This window comes from Salvelinus fontinalis, unplaced genomic scaffold (assembly GCF_029448725.1).
Source record: "Salvelinus fontinalis isolate EN_2023a unplaced genomic scaffold, ASM2944872v1 scaffold_1059, whole genome shotgun sequence".
Classification (NCBI taxonomy): domain Eukaryota; kingdom Metazoa; phylum Chordata; class Actinopteri; order Salmoniformes; family Salmonidae; genus Salvelinus; species Salvelinus fontinalis.
The window spans coordinates 52,501-62,818 of NW_026601268.1; positions in this window are offsets into that span (position 1 = coordinate 52,501).

Below are 10,318 nucleotides of genomic sequence, written 5' to 3' on the forward strand. Positions count from 1 at the left end.
CTCTTCCTGTCTCATCTCTTCTCCTCTTCCTGTCTCATCTCTCCCCCTCTTCCTGTCTCATCTCTCCCCCTCTTCCTGTCTCATCTATTCTCCTCCTCTTCCTGTCTCATCTCTCCCCGTCAGTCCTCTCTCCCCCTCTTCCTGTCTCATCTCTCCCCCTCTTCCTGTCTCATCTCTCCCCCTCTTCCTGTCTCATCTCTTCTCCTCTTCCTGTCTCATCTCTTCTCCTCTTCCTGTCTCATCTCTCCTCCTCTTCCTGTCTCATCTCTTCTCCTCTTCCTGTTTCATCTCTTCTCCTCTTCCTGTTTCATCTCTCCTCCTCTTCCTGTCTCATCTCTCCTCCTCTTCCTGTCTCATCTCTCCTCCTCTTCCTGTCTCATCTCTCCTCCTCTTACTGTCTCATCTATTCTCCTCTTCCTGTCTCATCTCTCCCCCTCTTACTGTCTCATCTATTCTCCTCTTACTGTCTCATCTATTCTCCTCTTCCTGTCTCATCTCTCCTCCTCTTCCTGTCTCATCTCTCCTCCTCTTCCTGTCTCATCTCTCCTCCTCTTACTGTCTCATCTATTCTCCTCTTACTGTCTCATCTATTCTCCTCTTCCTGTCTCATCTCTCCTCCTCTTACTGTCTCATCTATTCTCCTCTTCCTGTCTCATCTCTCCTCCTCTTCCTGTCTCATCTCTCCTCCTCTTCCTGTCTCATCTCTCCTCCTCTTACTGTCTCATCTATTCTCCTCTTACTGTCTCATCTATTCTCCTCTTCCTGTCTCATCTCTCCTCATCTCTCCTCCTCTTCCTGTCTCATCTCTTCTCCTCTTCCTGTCTCATCTCTCCCCCTCTTCCTGTCTCATCTCTCCCCCTCTTCCTGTCTCATCTCTTCTCCTCTTCCTGTCTCATCTCTTCTCCTCTTCCTGTCTCATCTCTTCTCCTCTTCCTGTCTCATCTCTCCCCCTCTTCCTGTCTCATCTCTTCTCCTCTTCCTGTCTCATCTCTCCCCGTCAGTCCTCTCTCCCCCTCTTCCTGTCTCATCTCTCCTCCTCTTACTGTCTCATCTATTCTCCTCTTCCTGTCTCATCTCTTCTCCTCTTCCTGTCTCATCTCTCCCCCTCTTCCTGTCTCATCTCTCCTCCTCTTACTGTCTCATCTATTCTCCTCTTCCTGTCTCATCTCTCCTCCTCTTCCTGTCTCTGTTAAGGTGATACATCACTGAATTTAAACCTGGAGTTTAGAAATCCAGTACACACACACACACGCACGCACGCACGCACGCACGCACGCACGCACACACACACACACACACACACTTAGTAAAGTCAGCCAACCAGCACTGGCGTAGCACCTCCCCCCCAAAAACAATTCTATATGTTATTATTATTTTGGGGGGAGGAGAGGGGGGGGGTTGTTTGTTGCTACTTGGCTACTTCACCCTCACGCCCCCCCCCCCCCCCCCTCCCCCTCCATCTGCCAAACTTTTCGGTCTTTACTTTTAATAACCGTTTAAATCAAATGAACACATTTACCAACGTCTTAGTTTGTCACCCCGGACGCTTTATCTGGACGTGGTTCTACAGGACCTGCCGAAGCTGAGTAGTAACATTAACATGATGCCTTCTAATTGCAGTCGCTGTATAATATACAGGAGAACGATCGCCTTACGGCGAAAATAGCTGTGCTGCAAGCCCAGCTTCAGACGCAATCGTTAGGCAAGGGTCATTTTAGTGTAGGAAAGGATGAAACAGCGTCTGTGCCACCAGTAAGTACAGATAGTAGTATAAATCCCCTCGCACAGTCCCCGCAGCCGGACAACTTTCTCATGGCTTCTGGAGGGAAATGCTGTAGGAATGCTCAACCGGTTTTCGACATTAAGCAACGGGTCGGAGTCAGAGGCCGAGCCTTCTCTGGTCTCTCCTCCTCCCGTTACGGGGTCCTAGCCTTCTCTGGTCTCTCCTCCTCCCGTTACGGGGTCCTAGCCTTCTCTGGTCTCTCCTCCACCCGTTACGGGGTCAGAGCCTTCTCTGGTCTCTCCTTCTCCCGTTACGGGGTCAGAGCCTTCTCTGGTCTCTCCTCCCGTTATGGGGTCAGAGCCTTCTCTGGTCTCTCCTCCTCCCGTTATGGGGTCAGAGCCTTCTCTGGTCTCTCCTTCTCCCGTTACGGGGTCAGAGCCTTCTCTGGTCTCTCCCCCTCCCGTTACGGGGTCAGAGCCTTCTCTGGTCTCTCCTCCTCCCGTTACGGAGTCAGAGCCTTCTCTGGTCTCTCCCCCTCCCGTTATGGGGTCAGAGCCTTCTCTGGTCTCTCCTCCACCCGTTACGGGGTCAGAGCCTTCTTTGGTCTCTACTCCTCCCGTTACGGGGTCAGAGCCTTCTCTGGTCTCTCCTCCACCCGTTACGGGGTCAGAGCCTTCTCTGGTCTCTCCTCCACCTGTTAACGGGTCAGAGCCTTCTCTGGTCTCTCCTCCACCCGTTACGGGTCAGAGCCTTCTCTGGTCTCTCCCCCTCCCGTTACGGGGTCAGAGCCTTCTCTGGTCTCTCCCCCTCCCGTTACGGGGTCAGAGCCTTCTCTGGTCTCTCCTCCACCTGTTACGGGGTCCTAGCCTTCTCTGGTCTCTCCTTCTCCCGTTACGGAGTCAGAGCCTTCTCTGGTCTCTCCTCCACCCGTTACGGGGTCAGAGCCTTCTCTGGTCTCTCCTCCACCCGTTACGGGGTCAGAGCCTTCTCTGGTCTCTCCTCCACCCGTTACGGGGTCAGAGCCTTCTCTGGTCTCTCCTCCTCCTGTTACGGGGTCAGAGCCTTCTCTGGTCTCTCCTCCACCCGTTACGGGGTCAGAGCCTTCTCTGGTCTCTCCTCCACCCATTACGGGGTCAGAGCCTTCTCTGGTCTCTCCTCCACCCGTTACGGGGTCCTAGCCTTCTCTGGTCTCTCCTCCACCCGTTACGGGGTCAGAGCCTTCTCTGGTCTCTCCTCCTCCCGTTACGGGGTCAGAGCCTTCTCTGGTCTCTCCTCCACCTGTTACGGGGTCCTAGCCTTCTCTGGTCTCTCCTCCTCCCGTTACGGGGTCAGAGCCTTCTCTGGTCTCTACTCCTCCCGTTACGGGGTCAGAGCCTTCTCTGGTCTTTCCTCCTCCCGTTACGGGGTCAGAGCCTTCTCTGGTCTCTCCTCCACCCGTTACGGGGTCAGAGCCTTCTCTGGTCTCTCCTCCCGTTACGGGTCAGAGCCTTCTCTTGTCTCTCCTCCACCCGTTACGGGGTCAGAGCCTTCTCTGGTCTCTCCTCCTCCCGCTACGGGGTCAGAGCCTTCTCTGTTCTCTCCTCCTCCCGTTACGGGGTCTGAGCCTTCTCTGGTCTCTCCTCCCCCCGTTACGGGGTCCTAGCCTTCTCTGGTCTCTCCTCCACCCGTTACAGGGTCTGAGCCTTCTCTGGTCTCTCCTCCTCCCGTTACGGGGTCCTAGCCTTCTCTGGTCTCTCCTCCTCCCGTTACGGGGTCAGAGCCTTCTCTGGTCTCTCCTCCTCCCGTTACGGGGTCAGAGCCTTCTCTGGTCTCTCCTCCACCCGTTACGGGGTCAGATCCTTCTCTGGTCTCTACTCCTCCCGTTACGGGGTCAGAGCCTTCTCTGGTCTCTCCTCCTCCCGTTACGGGGTCCTAGCCTTCTCTGGTCTCTCCTCCTCCCGTTACGGGGTCAGAGCCTTCTCTGGTCTCTCCTCCACCCGTTACGGGGTCAGAGCCTTCTCTTGTCTCTCCTCCACCCGTTACGGGGTCAGAGCCTTCTCTGGTCTCTCCTTCTCCCGTTACGGGGTCAGAGCCTTCTCTGGTCTCTCCTCTTCCCGTTACGGGGTCAGAGCCTTCTCTGGTCTCTCCTCCTCCCGTTACGGGGTCAGAGCCTTCTCTGGTCTCTCCTCCTCCCGTTACGGGGTCAGAGCCTTCTCTGGTCTCTCCTCCCGTTACGGGGTCAGAGCCTTCTCTGGTCTCTCCTCCTCCCGTTACGGGGTCCTAGCCTTCTCTGGTCTCTCCTCCTCCCGTTACGGGGTCAGAGCCTTCTCTGGTCTCTCCTCCTCCCGTTACGGGGTCAGAGCCTTCTCTGGTCTCTCCTTCTCCCGTTACGGGGTCCTAGCCTTCTCTGATCTCTCCTCCTCCACTCGTTACGGGGTCAGAGCCTTCTCTGGTCTCTCCCCCTCCCGTTACGGGGTCAGAGCCTTCTCTGAGGGAAGAAACCAGACAACCAGAGAACCAGAGAGATCAAATGTCTTCTCTGAGGGAGGAAACTAGACAATCAGAGAGATCAAATGTCTTCTCTGAGGGAAGAAACCAGACAACCAGACAACCAGAGAGATTAAATGTCTTCTCTGAGGGAGGAAACCAGACAACCAGAGAACCAGAGAGATCAAATGTCTTCTCTGAGGGAAGAAACCAGACAACCAGACAACCAGAGAGATCAAATGTCTTCTCTGAGGGAAGAAACCAGACAACCAGACAACTAGAGAGATCAAATGTCTTCTCTGAGGGAGGAAACTAGATGAATTGTTTTTACAGGGTATGTGTGTTCTCCTGACTACCCAGCAGGCGAGCCCAGACACCGTCTGACTATTCGACATCGTACCCCAGACCCCTGTTCTGCTGAGGTTGACCCCTAAGGAGGCTACTTGACCCCTCCATGCTAATTGGCTAAAGGCTAATGCCTCGACACATTCCAAACATTCTAGAACCCTCGGGGGTTAGTTACCACAGTGACAAAGGGGAGGGGGGGTTAACAAATAAAACACCTGCAGCAATTCAGAAAACATTCCTCTTCTCCCTCCGCTCTTCAGGACCAGAGGGGATTTGGGAAACAGCCTGGAACACGCACGCACACACACACACACACACACACACACACACACACACACACACACACACACACACACACACACACACACACACACACACACACACACACACACACACACACACACACACACACACACACACACACACACACACACACACACACACACACAACTGTGCAGGGTGGCATTCTGTGGTGTTTCAGCATTAATAATTAAATACTTGATCAGATTATTGGAATGTTCAGGTAATGGCTGTCAGTTCTAGAATGTTCCAGTAATGACTGTCAGTTCTAGAATGTTCAGGTAATGGCTTTCAGTTCTAGAACGTTCAGGTAATGGCTGTCAGTTCTAGAATGTTCAGGTCATTCTGTATGTCAGTTCTAGAATGTTCAGGTCATTCTGTCTGTCAGTTCTAGAATGTTCAGGTCATTTTTCAGTCAGTTCTAGAATGTTCAGGTAATGGCTGTCAGTTCTAGAATGTTCAGGTAATGGCTGTCAGTTCTAGAATGTTCAGGTCATTCTGTCTGTCAGTTCTAGAATGTTCAGGTCATTCTGTCTGTCAGTTCTAGAACATTCAGGTAATGGCTGTCAGTTCTAGAATGTTCAGATCATTCTGTCTGTCAGTTCTAGAATGTTCAGGTCATTCTGTCTGTCACTTCTAGAATGTTCAGGTCATTCTGTCTGTCAGTTCTAGAATGTTCAGGTAATGGCTGTCAGTTCTAGAATGTTCAGGTAATGGCTGTCAGTTCTAGAATGTTCAGGTAATGGCTGTCAGTTCTAGAATGTTCAGGTAATGGCTGTCAGTTCTAGAATGTTCAGGTCATTCTGTCTGTCAGTTCTAGAATGTTCAGGTCATTCTGTCTGTCAGTTCTAGAACATTCAGGTAAAGGCTGTCAGTTATAGAATGTTCAGGTGATTCTGTCTGTCAGTTCTAGAATGTTCAGGTCATTCTGTCTGTCAGTTCTAGAATTTTCAGGTCATTCTGTCTGTCAGTTCTAGAATGTTCAGGTAATGGCTGTCAGTTCTAGAATGTTCAGGTCATTCTGTCTGTCAGTTCTAGAATGTTCAGGTCATTCTGTCTGTCAGTTCTAGAATGTTCAGGTAATGGCTATCAGTTCTAGAATGTTCAGGTCATTATGTCTGTCAGTTCTAGAATGTTCAGGTAATGGCTATCCGTTCTAGAATGTTCAGGTAATGGCTGTCAGTTCTAGAATGTTCAGGTAATGGCTGTCAGTTCTAGAATGTTCAGGTCATTCTGTCTGTCAGTTCTAGAATGTTCAGGTCATTCTGTCTGTCAGTTCTAGAATGTTCAGGTAATGGCTATCAGTTCTAGAATGTTCAGGTAATGGCTATCCGTTCTAGAATGTTCAGGTAATGGCTGTCAGTTCTAGAATGTTCAGGTCATTCTGTCTGTCAGTTCTAGAATGTTCAGGTAATGGCTATCAGTTCTAGAATGTTCAGGTCATTATGTCTGTCAGTTCTAGAATGTTCAGGTAATGGCTATCCGTTCTAGAATGTTCAGGTAATGGCTGTCAGTTCTAGAATGTTCAGGTAATGGCTGTCAGTTCTAGAATGTTCAGGTCATTCTGTCTGTCAGTTCTAGAATGTTCAGGTCATTCTGTCTGTCAGTTCTAGAATGTTCAGGTAATGGCTATCAGTTCTAGAATGTTCAGGTAATGGCTATCCGTTCTAGAATGTTCAGGTAATGCCTGTCAGTTCTAGAATGTTCAGGTAATGGCTGTCAGTTCTAGAATGTTCAGGTAATGGCTATCAGTTCTAGAATGTTCAGGTAATGGCTGTCAGTTCTAGAATGTTCCAAGTAATGTCCATCAGTTCTTGTCACGCCCTGGCCTTATTATTCTTTGTTTTCTTTATTATTTTAGTTAGGTCAGGGTGTGACATGGGGAATGTTTATGCTTTGTTGTTTTGGGTGTTTATTTGGTAAAGGGGTTAATGGGTGTAGTGTATGGTTTTGTGTTGAGTGTAGATGTTTAGTATTGTCTATGGTGGTTAGTATTCTAGGAGAGTCTATGGTTACCTGAATGAGTTCCCAATTAGAGACAGCTGATTTCGGTTGTCTCTGATTGGGAGCCTTATTTAGGGTAGCCATAGGCTCTCATTGGTTGTGGGTAATTGTCTATGTCAGAACGTTTGTAGCCTGTCTGTCTATGCACAACGTTTGTAGCTTCACGGTCGTTTTGTTATTTTGTTTGTTTGTAATAGTGTTTTTTCGTTCCATGTTCATCTTCGTTCGTTTCATTAAAAGAGAAGATGTATTCTTATCCAGCTGCGCCTTGGTCCTCATTCTCTCCAGTACACGATCGTGACAGAATTACCCACCATCGGACCAAGCAGCGGAAAACAAGGCAACAGGACCTACCCATAAAGGATTTCTGGACATGGGAGGAGATACTGGATGGTAAGGGGCCGTGGGATCAACCTGGAGAATATCGCCTCCCTCGTGAAGAGCTGGAGGCAGCGAAAGCCGAGAGGAGGCGATATGAGGAGGCAGCACGGAGACAAGGCTGGAAGCCCGTGAGTACAACCCGAAAATTTCTTGGGGGGGGCCTTAAAGGGAGTGTGGCGAAGTCAGGTAGGAAACCTGCGCCTACTCCCTGTACTTACCGTGGAGAGCGAGAGTACGGGCAGACACCGTGTTACGCAGTAGAGCGCACGGTGTCTCCTGTACGCGTGCATAGCCCGGTTCGGTACATGCAGCTCCACGTATCGGCCGGGCTAGACTGAGCGTTGAGCCATATGTCATGAAGCCGGCCCAACGCATCTGGTCACCAGTGCGTCTCCTCGGGCCGGCGTACATGGCACCAGCCTTACGCATGGTGTCCCCGGTTCGCCTACATAGGCCGGTGCGGGTTATTCCACCTCCCCGCACTGGTCAGGCGACGGGGAGCATAGAACCAGGTAAGGTTGGGCAGGCTCGGCGTTCAAGGGAGCCAGTACGCCTGCACGGTCCGGTATTTCCGGCGCCACCTCCCCGCCCCAACCCAGTACCACCAGTGCCTCCTCCACGCACTAGCTATATGGTGCGTGTCTCCAGCCCTTTACCACCAGTGTCTAAACCACGCACCAAGCCTCCTGTGTGTCCCCAGAGTCCTGTGCGTCCTGTTGCTGCTCCCCGCACTAGCCCTGAGATGCGTGTCCCCAGCCCGGTGCCACCAGTCCCGGCACCACGCACCAGGCCTACAGTGCGCCTCAGCCGGCAGGAGTCTGCCGTCTGCACTGCAATGACTGAACTGCCTGTCTGCCAAGCGCCATCTGAGCCATCCGTCTCCCCAGCGCCATCTGAGCCATCCGTCTCCCCAGCGCCATCTGAGCCATCCGTCTGCAATGAGCCTGCAAAACCGCCCGTCTGCCATGAGCCTGCAAAGCCGCCCGTCTGCCATGAGCCCACTGAGCCGTCCGCCAGACAGGAGCCGCTAGAGCCGCCAGCCAGACAGGAGCCGCTAGAGCCGTCCGTCAGACAGGATCTGCCAGAGCCGCCAACCAGACAGGATCTGCCAGAGCCGCCAACCAGACAGGATCTGCCAGAGCCGCCAACCAGACAGGATCTGCCAGAGCCGCCAACCAGACATGAGCAGCCAGATCCGTCAGCTAGCCATGAGCAGCCAGATCCGTCAGTTAGCCATGAGCAGCCAGATCCGTCAGCTAGCCATGAGCAGCCAGATCCGTCAGCTAGCCATGAGCAGCCAGATCCGTCAGCTAGCCATGAGCAGCCAGATCCGTCAGCTAGCCATGAGCAGCCAGATCCGTCAGCTAGCCATGAGCAGCCAGATCCGTCAGCCAGCCATGAGCAGCCAGATCCGTCAGCCAGCCATGAGCAGCCAGATCCGTCAGCCAGCCATGAGCAGCCAGATCCGTCAGCCAGCCATGAGCAGCCAGATCCGTCAGCCAGCCATGAGCAGCCAGATCCGTCAGCCAGCCATGAGCAGCCAGATCCGTCAGCCAGCCATGAGCAGCCAGATCCGTCAGCCAGCCATGAGCAGCCAGATCCGTCAGCCAGCCATGAGCAGCCAGATCTGTCAGCCAGCCATGGGCCGGGTCCCTCAGTCCGGAGCTGCAGTCCCTCAGTCCGGAGCTGCAGTCCCTCAGTCCCGGAGCTGCCATTACTCAGTCCGGAGCTGCCCCTTACCCTGGTGCTGCCCCTTACCCTGGTGCTGCCCCTTACCCTGGTACTGCCCCTGACCCTGGTACTGTCCCTGACCCTAGTACTGCCCCTGACCCTGGTACTGCCTCTTACCCTGGTACTGCCCCTTAGTCCGGAACTGCCCCTGAATGAAATGGGGTTAATGTGGAAGGGGGTCGTTTGGAGAAAGCATAGGAGGTGGTTAGGTACTGTGGTGACGAGGGGACTACGACCAGAGCCGGAGCCGCCACCGTGGAGGGGAGCCCACCCCAGACCCTCCCTAGACTGTGTATGGTGCGCCCGGAGTTCGCGCCTCAAGGGGGGGGTTATGTCACGCCCTGGCCTTATTATTCTTTGTTTTCTTTATTATTTTAGTTAGGTCAGGGTGTGACATGGGGAATGTTTATGTTTTGTTGTTTTGGGTGTTTATTTGGTAAAGGGGTTAATGGGTGTAGTGTATGGTTTTGTGTTGAGTGTAGATGTTTAGTATTGTCTATGGTGGTTAGTATTCTAGGAGAGTCTATGGTTACCTGAATGAGTTCCCAATTAGAGACAGCTGATTTCGGTTGTCTCTGATTGGGAGCCTTATTTAGGGTAGCCATAGGCTCTCATTGGTTGTGGGTAATTGTCTATGTCAGAACGTTTGTAGCCTGTCTGTCTATGCACAACGTTTGTAGCTTCACGGTCGTTTTGTTATTTTGTTTGTTTGTAATAGTGTTTTTTCGTTCCATGTTCATCTTCGTTCGTTTCATTAAAAGAGAAGATGTATTTTTATCCAGCTGCGCCTTGGTCCTCATTCTCTCCAGTACACGATCGTGACAGTTCTAGAATGTTCAGGCCATTATGTCCATCAGTTCTAGAATGTTCAGGCCATTATGTCCATCAGTTCTAGAATGGATATGTACATAAAATAAACTGACAGCGATATGATTAGATTACAGAGAGAGAGAGAGAGAGAGAGAGAGAGAGAGAGAGAGACAGAGAGAGAGAGAGAGAGAGAGAGACAGAGAGAGAGAGAGACAGAGAGAGCCAGAGAGAGAGAGAGAGAGGGGGAGATAGAGAAGGTGTGTACTCTTGTAAAACTATATTTATTTTTCTTATAGACAGACAGACAGACAGACATGTGTTCTCATGCAGCAAACCCTTCAGCATCGCCTCCCCTCCTCTGTCTCTCTCCTAAATTGATCTTGTTTTTGGACTTCCCTGTAGGGTGACCCCTCATCCCTCTGCCTCCAGGAGGCAAAGGAGCAGGAGGTGGTGGGGGGGGGGGGGGGTTCATTAAAAGAGGCTCCCGCTGAGGTGGGGAAGCGGGGGGTTGTGTGTGTGTGTGTGTGTGTCTGGTGGGGGCCGGAGGCAGCAAAG